General features: G+C 40.0%; 1 long non-coding RNA gene across 2 annotated transcripts; it reads right to left on the reverse strand.

The window, feature by feature from the left end:
* Positions 1-953: 953 nt before the first annotated feature.
* On the reverse strand, positions 954-12442 carry LOC139119216 (uncharacterized). Of its 2 annotated transcripts, none has more exons than XR_011548875.1 (3): positions 12291-12442; positions 1311-1467; positions 954-1103 (listed from the first exon to the last, which is right to left on the reverse strand). It is a non-coding gene; the product is annotated as an uncharacterized lncRNA (long non-coding RNA). The 2 variants fall into 2 exon arrangements; XR_011548876.1 differs by having other exon boundaries at positions 12295-12434.
* Positions 12443-13727: the final 1285 nt, after the last annotated feature.

Below are 13727 nucleotides of genomic sequence, written 5' to 3' on the forward strand. Positions count from 1 at the left end.
CTGTATCGTCGATGACGTCACGCGCGCTTCTCCCATGAGCCCTTTCGCGCCCATGGGATTCCGAGCTCATTTTCATAAATGTCGTCTACTTCAACTTCTCTTTTCGTCGCGCCGTAGTCATCAGCGCGTGCAATTATGTTGCAAATTTGAGCTGCATTTTATTCAAGGGTGATTTTGGAAGGGATAAACGGTCAATGTCGCTGGACTTAGGTTTCCCTTTAAGCTATATGTTCAGGAATTTAAAACAGAAAACAGAAACATGTTTGTTATCAGAAAAACTTCTAAACCATGAGAACTAATATGATATACATGTACATGAGGAAAGCAAAACCATTATCAGTATACTTTACCAGCTGAAATTTGCAAGCAATTCCCCACGTGCACCTCAAAATCCTTCTTTCTGGCAATCGTTGTTCTGCATAATGGACAGTGGTAATGGGCATGTTTGTCTTTTTTCTCCTCACGACATAGGAGATGACAACCAAGTACAATGACTCCAGAATCTAAAAATTGGCAAATTAAATGCAAAGATGTAAGTGAATTAAAGTGATAGCAATAAGTTATTTTAATCTGCTACCTCTTTGACGTTTTGGAGACACAACCAACTTCTAAAATGCATTCAATACCAGTGAACAGTTTCTTTGCTTTCAAACTTGTATACTTCTTGAGAACTACGTGTATGTTACTAATGTTTACTTGCAATCTTCATAATTAACATTCCTTAAAACATACCATGTGTACCCTACCATCAAGAATAGAACTACCAGCCACTGAATTCTGTATCTCACATATTTTCCAGTTTATGCTAAGCAAACGAATGATTCTGAAACCAGAAACTAAGAAATGGTTGGACCTCTCCTTCAGATTTTAAATACTTTCCTGGCAGGGCCTGTTGGACTTCAATGGACAAATTTAAGGATTCTTTCATACTGATTACCTTCATGTTTTACACCAATGAGATGATGTGTATCGAGGTGACTCAAAACTTTGTCACCCCGGGTGGTGGGTTTATACTTCTGTATTGAGCATAGCGGACAGTGAAATAGTTTGCCCTGCCTTGGTAATTCAGGAATTGGGTCCTTCTCAATAACAATTGACGGATGCTATGTAAAAAGAGAATAATTATAGTACATTTGTCATACCAGTCATTGATATTTAAAAATCAGTGCTTGAAAGTAAGAAGGTATTGATTACTTTTGACTTACAAACATTACCCAAAACTATCCTAAAACCAAACAAAAGTTCCCCAAAATAGAAACGGAGGTACATGTACTTTGCAAATAAAATATCTGGCAAATTTCTCAACTTACCTCCTTGTTGAATTTTGATGACATATCCAATTGTTAGTAGCGGCAAACACTTCTAAAACTGATTTTGTGACACTTAGGCTGGTCAAGAAAAAGATCTATTGTCAGTTTTGTCCTCCAGCTACTGTTAAATTTTCTCTTGACTCTTTAGGTGCTCAAGCTGGAAAAAAACAGAAAAATTTTTAAGTCAGATAATTTGTAATGAGCAAAGTTCAATGGAACTGTTGCATGAAATATAATAAACTATCTTCACCTATTTACCCAAATTCCCTGTCTACAGGTCCACAATACCCATTGATAGTTTATGTTTGGGAGTTTTGTAGAGGGCCTATGGTTTGCAGTTTGAAAAGGTTAAATTCAGAAGCTCGTGCATGTTTTCTGTATCACTGTCAGGGACAATTTTGACTTAAAAGCTGAAGATGATATTCATGCTGGCCTCAAGATACAGTTTGAAGGGGAACAATTTTTGGTAAGAGTGTGACATTCTAATTCCAGAGATTAAGGCCCAATCATTGAAGATTGGGTTTGTAAAATTTTCCCAAACATGATCTAAAATGGGGTCTTCCAATATTGAGCTGTTTTATAGCGATACTGTATTTAAAGGAAACATGGGGCCTGGGGGCACTGACGTCCTTTGTACCCTCCTTACTGTTTATTATTTGTCATAAATGTGAAATTTGGCAAAAAGTCAAATTGTTTGGACATAAATGAAAGTTATTTGTTGTTGGTTACTGCTCCAGCATAAGTTCAAACGTGGAATCTAAGTATCAACAGCCTTGATATGTGTGAAAGTGAATTAGAATAAGAGATGGGACTCAATAGGATCAACAATATCTGAAACAGGAAACGGTGAACTTATATAATACAGAAGGGGAGAAAATTTAGCCACAAGCTATTGTAATATAATGGACCATGGGAGGTATGTAAGGGTGCCGGAATCGACAAGTGCGGGGCCAAAGTGAGGGCCAGCACAATCAAAGTGCGAGCGAATGTGAGGGCTTGAAGTGAGGGCTCTCACAACCGAAGTGCGAGCAAATGTGAGGGCTTGAAGTGAGGGCTCTCACAATCGAAGTGCGAGCGAATGTGAGGGCTTGAAGTGAGGGGCGCCTTGAACCGATCAAATTCGGGCTCAGACATACGAAAAAATGAGAGTCAAAGTCGTTTTCAACGTTGAATAAAAACTTACTATCTCCAGAACACAGTCGCGGTGCGGCATAGCTCTGTGAACAGTTTAGCTCTGCATGGCAGGGCTGTGTGTTCCCGGCGTTGTGGCGTCCCACCACATTGGGAGGCCATAACGCCGGGAACACACAGCCCCTGCCATGCAGAGCTATGTACAGTTGAACGGCTGAGCGCGGAACGAGTACACAATGACCTGCGTAGATCATGACCCATTACATCACTTCCGTCTTTTTAGTTAACCTTTTCGTGTTTTTTTAGTCATTGCATATCAAATATAACAGATATCCTTTTTATTATCAATACATGCAACTCAAGCGAGCGATACCTCTTCTGGTACCATTGTACGACTATAGCGCGACTGATAAATGTGACTTCAGTCAAACCAGTTCACGACCTGGGCAAGTTAACTCTGATACTGTTTATCCGACATGGCGTCGTATGCGAGTTTTTGTCGGAGAATTTTCGAAGAAAGAGGAAACTTTTTTGAAGAATTTTTAGAGTGGCTTGTTCATCAGATAAAGTAAGATCATGGGAAAATGTATTTTTGGAGACTTGTCTGGTTCTCTATGATTGATTTTTTGAGGATAAAAAAATTCAATAGCTACTAAAACTGAGAAATCAGACAACAGCAAATGACAAATTCTTTTTTACGTTTGTACTTACAGTATGCTTTTTATTTTCTCTGTACACAAAGTTTGATAATCATTTCAAAAGATCAATTGCATCAGAATATCAGCGGTCATGAATGCTTGTAACCTTTACATTTTGTTAACAATGATGGATATTTTACCTCAATAAAGAATGCCATTTTGGTCAACAAGCCCTTGAATATTGTTCACTGAATCAATCTCATGGTCAATTATATTGTCACAGAAATCATAGCTATCTCTGTGTAGTCAGCGATTGACCAGTCATTAGATAGAAATTTGACTGTCTCCTTTGTTTCATACTATATAATCAGAAAGCTCTGCGACCTTGCATGACATTCATACGTTGTTTGTCTGTAGCGGAAATGCTTGTGCCGTCTCTGGCTCTGAAACTTTTAAGCCAACGACTTGATGATTAGAACAAGCGATCTATCGGCGAGCAACACATCGCGACCGAATCACTTGCTGTAAAACGAATATGCATCACCGTCCTATGCATGCATCGTGTATCAGCCTTGAGATAAACATAAACTCTGTCACAGGCATGTAGGATGCCAAAGACATTTTGTGCATTTACGTTTACAACAACCTAGACTTAGTCGATCGTAAGAAAGGTGGTGTTGAAACATATTTCAACTGAACGCAGTTGCTATTTCCCAGTAAAATACGTAACTCTCTCTCTCTCTCTCTCTCTCTCTCTCTCTCTCTCTCTCTCTCTCTCTCTCCCATGTGTCAATATCGGGTGTGGTCTCTCAGCGTACCGTCATTCTAATTTGTGTTAGATGGAAATGATCATTGCAGTTTAATCTTGAAATTGGCCAAACGTCATAACTAGACACTTAATTATTGTCATGGTCTGGAGCAAGTTATCAGCTTGTATAAAAGTCGAAGTGTTTGCTTCCGAAGGGGCGCACGCGTAAAATACTGAACGTGTAACTAAAACTCACCGTTGAAAATTTTCAGACTTTCAAGATTAAGCCTGTTGTACTGTCAACAATAAATAAGACAGAGCAATACTGCCGACCTCAAAGACTCACTCCGCGTATTTTTTCAACCTTACCAATGCAGCAATGGCGAGAGTATGAGTCTAAAAATATTACATCACGGTATTTGGCTTGAATATGCCATCGACCCGATGAACACGTTAAAGTCGGACACCTGAACCCTGACGCTACCATGACGCACAACCTGTGAGGTGGTGAAATCTCCGATATATATCGGATATTTACCTGAGATTTGACAAAATCTAGTATCGTCTAGTATCGAAGCTAGAGTCAGTCCTTGGAAGTCGGGTTTGGCCAGAACTGTAAGGTGGTGAAATCTCCCATATATATCGGATATTTACTTGCGATTTGACAGAATCTATTATCGTCTAGTATCGAAGCTAGAGTCATTTCTCAGAAGTCGGGTTTGACCAGAACTGTAAGGTAGTGAAATCTTAGATATGTATCGGATATTTACTTGCGATTTGACAGAATCTAGTATTGTCTAGTATCGAAGCTAGAGTCAGTCCTTAGAAGTCGGGTTTGACCAGAACTGTAGGGTTTGACCAGAACTGTAAGGCACAGGGCAAGTCATTCTAGTATCGTTTAGTATCGATATTTGTGGCGAAGGGAAATTCGTCTTGGTGTGACTGATGGACAGACAAGCAGACACGATGTGTTCTGTAATTCTGCTACAACACATATTTTATTCCGTGGTTCTACTTCTATATATACACCAAAGCATAGACCCTCGAGAAAAACGGGACAGGCAACTGCTGTTTTTGTGTTTTTTTATGCGATCTATCTTGGAATATATTAAGTTTATTTGCCAAGCGGTCCCTGACAACAATACTTCGTACTTAACACTGAATCGCATTGACGATCAAACTGACGTTCTGAATATGTACACTTTGCTCTTGCATGGCACGTTCCGAGTAATGACACAGAGAATTTTGAGGGTTTTTTGATACCAGTCATGGTGAATGTTCTGGTAACGATGAAGATCACAGTTTTTCTCGAGGGTCTACGACCAAAGTTAAATGTCAAAGTTGACATAAAATAAAAAACAACGGAAAGGTCAGATTTGCATGTTATGGCTTCATTTAACTACAAATAAACTAATAGATAAACTGACGCTGTGAAATCGTCATTAGTAATATGTGTACAGAACCCTAGATAATAAACAGAAAATATACTATCTGTTTTGCATTATTTCTGTCGGATTTCCATTCCCTACAATATTAGAGTCCCCAAATCGCCGAAAAATATAGGGTAAATATCGGAGATTTCATGGATCCGGCGTGCCGAGGCACAGGGCAAGTCATTCAAGTATCGTCTAATATCGATATTAGAATCCCCAAATCGCCGATAAATATCGGGTAAATATCGTCGATTTAACAGACCGGGCGTGCCATGGCACCAAGCAATTTATTCTGGTATCGTGTAGTATCGATATTACAGTCCCCCAAAACGCCGGTGAACATCGGCGGTTACACAGACGCGGCTTCCCATGGGACAACCGCAGTTCATTCGATTCTAGTATCGATTCTATAGTCCCAAAATTGTCGATATGTCAAACTTCGATACTAGATTGTAAATACCCGTTATTTAAAAATTGTGTAAAGTCGCGCCTTCATGAGTGTCGAGAGACACTTGAGATTTTGAACGACGTGATCAGTCGTGTGTCATTATTGTCATGGCATTAATTTCAATAACGATAATCCCCCGATGGGCTTGTCTCAAGTTTAAAAGCTTTACAAGAAAGTGTTTTTCAGTCCTGACAGTGTATAACCTAATCATGGCGATGACTGATGTTTTAATATTTCTGCCTGTCGCACATATAGCGTTTGATTTCACTTTGATAAGCACTATGAATGTGCGATCCCTGTCCGATCAGTCAGTCGCCGATTTTTAAAATCAGCCACACATTATATTCTTCAAGAAACTCAACGATGTAAAGATTACAAAATGCCTCATTCATATTTTTACGGTGTTTGACAATTTTTTCCGTCAGGGACGTCATGTACTTTAATAGCCGTTCGCTCATATCGTGAAGCTTCGATCGATGCTGTAGCTCCATGCATGCTCATACACAGGGCTGCGCCGTTTACATTTAAGTGGAGATCGTATCGCGCTTTTAGCAGTGACTTTGATCACAAGTCTTCATTCGATCAAGGTGAATTTAGTACTGATTTTCGCAAGTCTCAACCCTCAAATACGCTCTCACTTTGATTATGAGAGCCCTCACTTCAAGCCCTCACATTTGCTGGCACTTCGATTGTGAGAGCCCTCACTTCAAGCCCTCACATTCGCTCGCACTTTGATTGTGCTAGCCCTCACTTTGTCCCCGCACTTGTCGATTTCCGGCACCCTTACATACCTGACCATGGCTAATCTAAACCAAATTACTTAAACTGGATTGTTGGCATTGATTACACATGTATTTATTGTCCATCAAATAGAAAATAAATTTGGGCCATTGACTAGAAAACATGTGCTTGTTACACTCACCACACTTGTACATAGTATTTGGAGTGTACACCTATCTACAATACACGTTCAATGAAAAAAAGTTTGGACACTGTAGGTCAACAGTGCATCTTTGATTTATGAGACTATATAAGCTTACCCCTCAAATATGTATAGGCAAAAACAACATTTAATTTTGAATTGCGTAGTGCAGGGAAGGACATACAATATGGTGAAAAGCAAACTAAATATAACAAACTGAATATAGGCCTACAATGATATGGAAATGTTGTTTTACAGTCATGAGTATCTGGTGTGTGCCAAGAGACAACTATTAAAATTGTTGGACAGCATCATCCTGACCACAGTTTCTCTGACTGGTTGTTTCCTTCTGATTTTCTGACACAGTGATAGGTACAAAATATTTATACAACATAGCTTCCACTTTGTTTAGAGTAGAACTGAGTTTTACATGTAAGATAACTTTCTCGTTAGGCCTAACTGTAAATTCTGGCTTCTGGCAGCTCCAAAGGTCGCAATAACTACATTATTTTGATATGATACGGAGTGACTTGCACACATATGCAATATGCAGTGACAGTCGATGTAATTCATAGTATGAGTGTCTGAGTCTACTACATTCAAGCATAGTGATGTTGACAATTACATGCATGCCAGTGCACGATTTCAAGTAGCCACGAGGAAATTCTGATGGTCTTTTAGTGGAAATATATAGGTAACAACAGTGAAACAAACAACTTAAGTTATCGTGACCTTGCTAAAGTGCAATCTCGGATCATGAATGATCTGATGATCACGCCAAATTGCCATGTCGGATTTTGCCGTGATTCTGAAGTGCGCGTACTTCCTTGGTAAATCGGTCAACACATAAGCACACACTGTTTTTAGTGATCGAAGTCAACAATGATGTCAAAATCAACGCACAACGGACAAAATTACCCAAAATAAGCAACAGAAAACTAAAAGTTATCCATTGTGTCGAAAGGACAGTACATGTACATCAACATAAAACGACGCTTATAGTTATGACATGGAGGAAGAAGGAGAGAGCGTTCCCTCGCTCTAACCCAGCTATTAGTACGGGCCGCCGGTGCGATTGCCTTGCTAAAGCAATGGATTCGCCGGTACCGGGTGAGTACTGAGTACGGAGGCCATCATTCTTCAGTCTATCGAAGGAGCGTTTCGTGCCAAAAAATACACGACAGCATCAAAAGTACCATCACTGTGAACCTCATATTAACAAAACATCATCAAATACACGCTCAAAATTTTAAAACGTCAAAATTCACAACAGACTGAGAAACAAAGACGGTGTAAGGCATCAGTTTGATTCTTCGAAGTCCTTGAAGCTTGCAATTTGTTATATGCGCATGCGCGTATTAAGGGGAGAACTATCTGATTTCTCGGGGGGGGGGGGGGGGGGGGGTAGGGAAGTGGGTATGGGAGCACTTTGTGCCGCCTATGGCAGCATGCCAGCAAAGTATACATGAGGATGAAGTTTCCAACATTTTGCTCATTTCAAGGTTATTGTGACAATTCTTTTTTACTTCTGTCTGTTATGAGATTTTTTTATGAGGTTTAATTTTTTTCTTCTATTTCACCTGTGACAATTCTTTCCTCTCAAAATCTCCACCATACCCCCCCCCCCGAAATTAAGTGGTTCCCCCTAAGTGAGCCCCTGACCCAATCTCCAGGCAGAGTCATCTTATCGCGCATTACCCACAATTCCCGATGTGCTCGATTCGGCGATAAGTGACTCTGCCACAGGTGTCCTGTTTACGTGGTAAATCACCATATACCAATCCGCAAACCGGAAGTCAGCTCGAAAACCGACACTGTGACGAACTAGCTGAAAATACAAAGTCCATCCTCCATGCAAAAATGTTCATCGGTTTGAAAACTAATTACTATAAGTTTATAGCAAAACACGAACTGGAAAAATATAATTACCATTGGAACTACTTTTAAATAGTGTAATTATTCGGGAAGAAACAAGGCTTTGACCTGTTCTGACCTTTGGGCAAATCCCCTGTATCGTCTGCTGATGATGTATTTTCTTGAATTGTGACCCCTCCTGCACTCGAAGTTATTTACCAAGGCCGTATATATGAATACTCAAAAGAAAGAACAATAAATAAACACTGAAAAGAGAAAATGGCGTTTTTATTTGAATTTGTAGATATTAACTGTGCGCGTGCTGGAACGAATTCAAACTGCGGCGCGTTACTGTGGCAATACCATGGCTACAGTGCGTGACAGGTAAAAAAGTAGTTCATTGACGTTCCAATGACCTCGAGGTCACATGAATATTAATCAGCCTGTGCCAGAGATACTTATGAGCGAACGCGCGATAAGAACTCTGGTTCTGAGAGTGCCCCTGACCTATACGGCCTGTGGATTGCCTCCTCAGTAGCTGGCCCGGTGATTATCGCCTACGGAGGCCATCATTCTTCAGTCGATCAAAGGCGCCTTTCGTACCAAAAAATACACAACAGCCGTAAAAGTGCATCACTGTCAACTTCATAACTATGAAACATATTGAAATACACACTAAAACGTTTAAAACGTAAAAAAATTTGACCAGACCGAGAAACAAGATGGCGTCCGTATCGATTCTTCCACTCAGATTTTGTACTACATTTGTGCGCATGCACAGACGGTAGCTTTAGCAAAAGTGAGTAAAAATCAAGTAAATATAAACTAAAAATGGATAAAAATATTGTTTAAAAATAATACAAGGCATGTATCACCAAATTTTGAACATTTCTGACAGCATTTCAACTAAACGAACACCCATGCCAAATATCACAATAATCAAATCAGTGGTTTTGAGGAAAAATTGAAAATAGTGGTTTTCACAAAAAAGCTAAAAAAGTTACTTTAAAATAATTCAATCAAAAAACAAAAAAAAAGACCGTTTGAGATACATGCCCAAGTGACCATCAGACCAAATTTCAGAAAAAGTTACTGAAGCGTTTCTGAGATACCTGCGTCCACGGCATACGGCCCACTACATTGGGCATATTGGCCGCACCATCACATTATTACTTTGGGCCCACAGTGCCCAAAGGACTAATAAAATTGATTTGCCATTTCTGCTATTAAAATCTTCATCAACCTTGCAGTTACTCTAATATTGCAGGTAACTCGACCTCCAAATGATACCACATTCTATTGGTGTCTCGCTAAAGCCTGCTTTTTTACATGGAGCTGTCTAAAGTAAGATCATGGTACTTGTATTTATCCCATGGTCCACACAACCCAGGAATCTAATGCCAAGTGTTGTACATCCCACAAACTGAAAGTCATCCCTCATTGTGGAGGCATCATGGGCCAGTGACTAGAGCAGTGGATGCACGATCACAGGAAATGGATGGTTAGTTTGAGCCCCAGCATGGCCATGGTGTTGTGTCCTTGAGCGAGGCACTTTATTCCTCATTGCTTTTCCCAACCCAGGAGTGATGGGTACCTGGTAGGACAGTGGTTTTAATGTGTACGTTTAGCTGTGCTGGATATGTGAGCTGTTGTTTGCTCCCCAGGGGGTGGAGTGATATCAAATTAGGTCCAGTGACCAGGGGTAATTATAATAATTGTAAAGCACCTTGGTCACATGTGCTTGTGGATATGTGCGCTATGAGAACCCATTATTATTATTATTATTATTATTATTATCCCCAACTTTGAAGTTGGCAATACATTCAGGTATTAGAAATACATGGTCTTCCTGCTTAATGATGTGACCTCTGTCTGAGATAGTCATTATACTCATGGTGTGAACACCCTCCAACACAATAAGGCTATGGTTTACAATCAACTTGGAGAAAATATGCATTTAGCTAAATATATCAACCAGTAATACACAAGGCAATAATATTCACAATCCATCTCAGTCCAAAATCAACAAGTAAAATCAGTGTTCTCTTCAGGTTTGGGACAACAAGGAAGGCTAATTTACACAAAATGTATAATTTGCATATTCTGATAATGTGGAAAATGTATTCGTTTGTATCGTTACTACATGACCAGATTGCTTGGGGAAAAAAACAGAGAGGTGGCTCTATCAATCCCCTTGTGGAGAACCCTGCTGAAAGCATTTCTGGGTAATACACCAACTTGGCCAAATTTCAATTGTCATTAGTAATGATGATGATGAGATCTGTTAAATTTGGGAAAGCATAAGGTGCCGCCAACGAAGCTGTTCATGCAAAAAGGTGTTTGTGCAGAGTTTTTCAGCAGAAAAACAAAAATTTAAAAATTAATCAGCAGGTGGGGAGAAAAGACAATATTTACAGTGGGTGTGGAAGAAATTTCAGTCTTTACAATGGGCAGGAGAACATTTCTTGCAGTGAGTACCGGAAAATAGTTTCAGTACAAAATAAACACTAGCTTTCTTTTGTCCTTTTATGAAAAAAAATATATGCAATCTTGTACATAAAGAGATCAGGAGTTTCAGTGGCACAAAGAGGGCAGTGGGGAGCTTGAACTGTTGTGGAGAGTTGGGAACTGGTAGACCACAGATACTTGAAGGCAGTGGTCATCAAAATTCGGCAGATTGTCTATGTAGCTGACACGAACACGAACTGTCCAATACCGGCTATCAAATACTATAAAAAATAGTACAGAATGAGATACAAAGTCACTATCAGTTTTAAGCTGCAGGTAGAATAAGTCTGTGACTTAGTATAAAATACTATAAAAATAGTAGAAAGTGAGTATCCAGCTGAAAATTAGTCGAGGAGACCTTAAACTTGTACACTACGCATATCATTAGCATCTCATTGTCGGCTACATGGACAGTGTGCCCAAAATTCAGTGGGAGGGCATATTTTCCGCAAATGCCAATGTGAGGTCAGTTACAAACAGCTCTACTTTCCCCTCAAAAGGTTTAGGTCATGGTCAAAAAATACAAAATCGATATATCAGCCTTTGAAACATGTGTGATGACGATTTGTAAATTTACGAAATTCGCCAGTTGACGGCATCTGAACCATTGACAACCTGACCCCGGCCAAATGCACTGCACTTCTTCCTATAACCACCTGTTGCATGTTGATTACCCCCGTAGCTACTTTCAAAATCATTTCAATTTAGAATTGATATAGGTATCGGTATTCAGTGCACAACTAGACTGAACCCGTGAAGCTATTCCCTTGATTCTTTACTAAAGTTATCCTTCACAAGCTCACATATAGCTCTCCGTGGCAGGGCTTTGTGTTACACCAGCTAAGGGCCTCATGTGGTTGGAGGCTTGTTCAACCATGGATGTAAAAAATAGATCCATGGTTCAACACACAGCGCAGGGGCCAGCCCGCAGGGCCACACTTATCCTTACCAAACTCATCCAAAATCAATCCAAAAATGTATCGCCTGTCCTGGAATCGACCCCACAGCTTGTTCGAAAAGCAAACTTGGGTCTCAGGAAATGATTTCAAAGAGAGAAAAATGCATGAAATTGCTGTGGCTTATGGAGAATCGTTTACAGACTCCAAAGGCTAGTATAGGGTAGTGGGCGGGCCTGGCTTGGCAGTTTCATATTTTGGGGCAGAAATTCGGTGTGTCAAGGCTTGCTGCTATTGACATTGTGCCAGCCCTCAACCATCACAACGCCCAAGGGGCTACATTATTGCAGAAAATTCTGACGTACAATTCCACACACAGTTCTTAAAAGATGGAATACTCACGTACAATAGTTCCAGTTGTAGTTCAGTTTCTCGTTTCTCGACACTCCCGGAAGTGGAAGATTTTGGAAGATGGCGCTTTTTCGATGCGCGCGCATGGTAGTCAGGCTGGACCCCGTTCTGCACTTGAATAATGTAAATATTTTCACACATAAGTTAGATCAATCCCCCCCCCCCCCCCCCCCCATCTAGTATGGAAAGAAATGCAGAGAAAATCGTAAAAAGCTGAGGATATTTGATAAATTTTCAAAGTCCAACCAACAATAATATTGTATCACTTGATCACTTGTGGCTTTGTTGCTTTTGAATGATGACTGTGTATAAGCTTACACATAAGCTTATTGTGTCTATGTGAGGGTGTGAAGTATACGGATGTCCTCGTGGGAAAGTATAGTCCCCGATGCTAAACAGAGCGTTATAAATAAACAAATTATTGCAAGTAAGCTTACAAAGTAAAATGACATCTATAAGTTTCATGCATCCTGCAAACCTCAGATAAGAAGAGCATCTGAGGATAGCAGGATGCATGAAACTTACATAAGTAATAGATTTCATTACTTGTAGGCCTACTTAATCCGTGGCATTATTAGGCCAACCATATTTCGATGTGGAAATCAGAGAAAGACATGATAAATTATGTCTAAATTGCATTTTGTCACGGATTTCAGACCCAGGGAAATGACGTTTACAAGCTAATTTTACATTAACCGCTGCGATTTGCGAATTGTGAACGAATTCGAAAATTTAAATTGCGCGAGGTGCGCGATACATTTGGCGGCCAGGCATCTTTCTAGGTTTGAAAGAGAAAAAATTTGTGTGGAATCGGCTTTAAATTGATATTTACGAGTGTTGACTACCAATATTGCACATGAAGTAGTTGCTCTTGTGCGACGTGTTCTGTCTTATGCGTGAAACAAAATCGAATATTGCAATTTGATACACTGCCCCTTATTTCGGATATGCGATTTTCGATATTGGTTTGGACCCGACAATGTTACATTTTTAGTGATAATCCCGTCTCACTCAGACTGATACATTTTAGACAAAACATCCATCCGCGCCTATACTGTCGACGGTTTCCTAAATAGCTGGTGTCTACATGTAAAAAGCGTGCTCCTTCCTGCCTTGTGATACTTTCTGATAAAACTGCAAAGTTAGTGTCTATGCTGAGCCGCTGTTAACTCAGCCTGAGGCTGATCTGGAAGTCTGGCACAAGGACAGCTATGGATCTAGAACGGCTGTCAGTCGATGATAGTTACATAAAGGCACTTCTTCAAGTTGATCCCGGAAAAATGAAAAAAAAGAAAGTAAGAAAAGATATCGAGCTGTAGAGAACTGCAAATTAATTACGTGTTTACAAACCCCCATAAATTATTTTATTCTGAATAAGGAACGCATCTAGCCGAAAAGTAGGTACCCTGAAACTTTGTCCACTCTGGC

Source organism: Ptychodera flava, chromosome 19 (assembly GCF_041260155.1).
Source record: "Ptychodera flava strain L36383 chromosome 19, AS_Pfla_20210202, whole genome shotgun sequence".
Lineage (NCBI taxonomy): Eukaryota > Metazoa > Hemichordata > Enteropneusta > Ptychoderidae > Ptychodera > Ptychodera flava.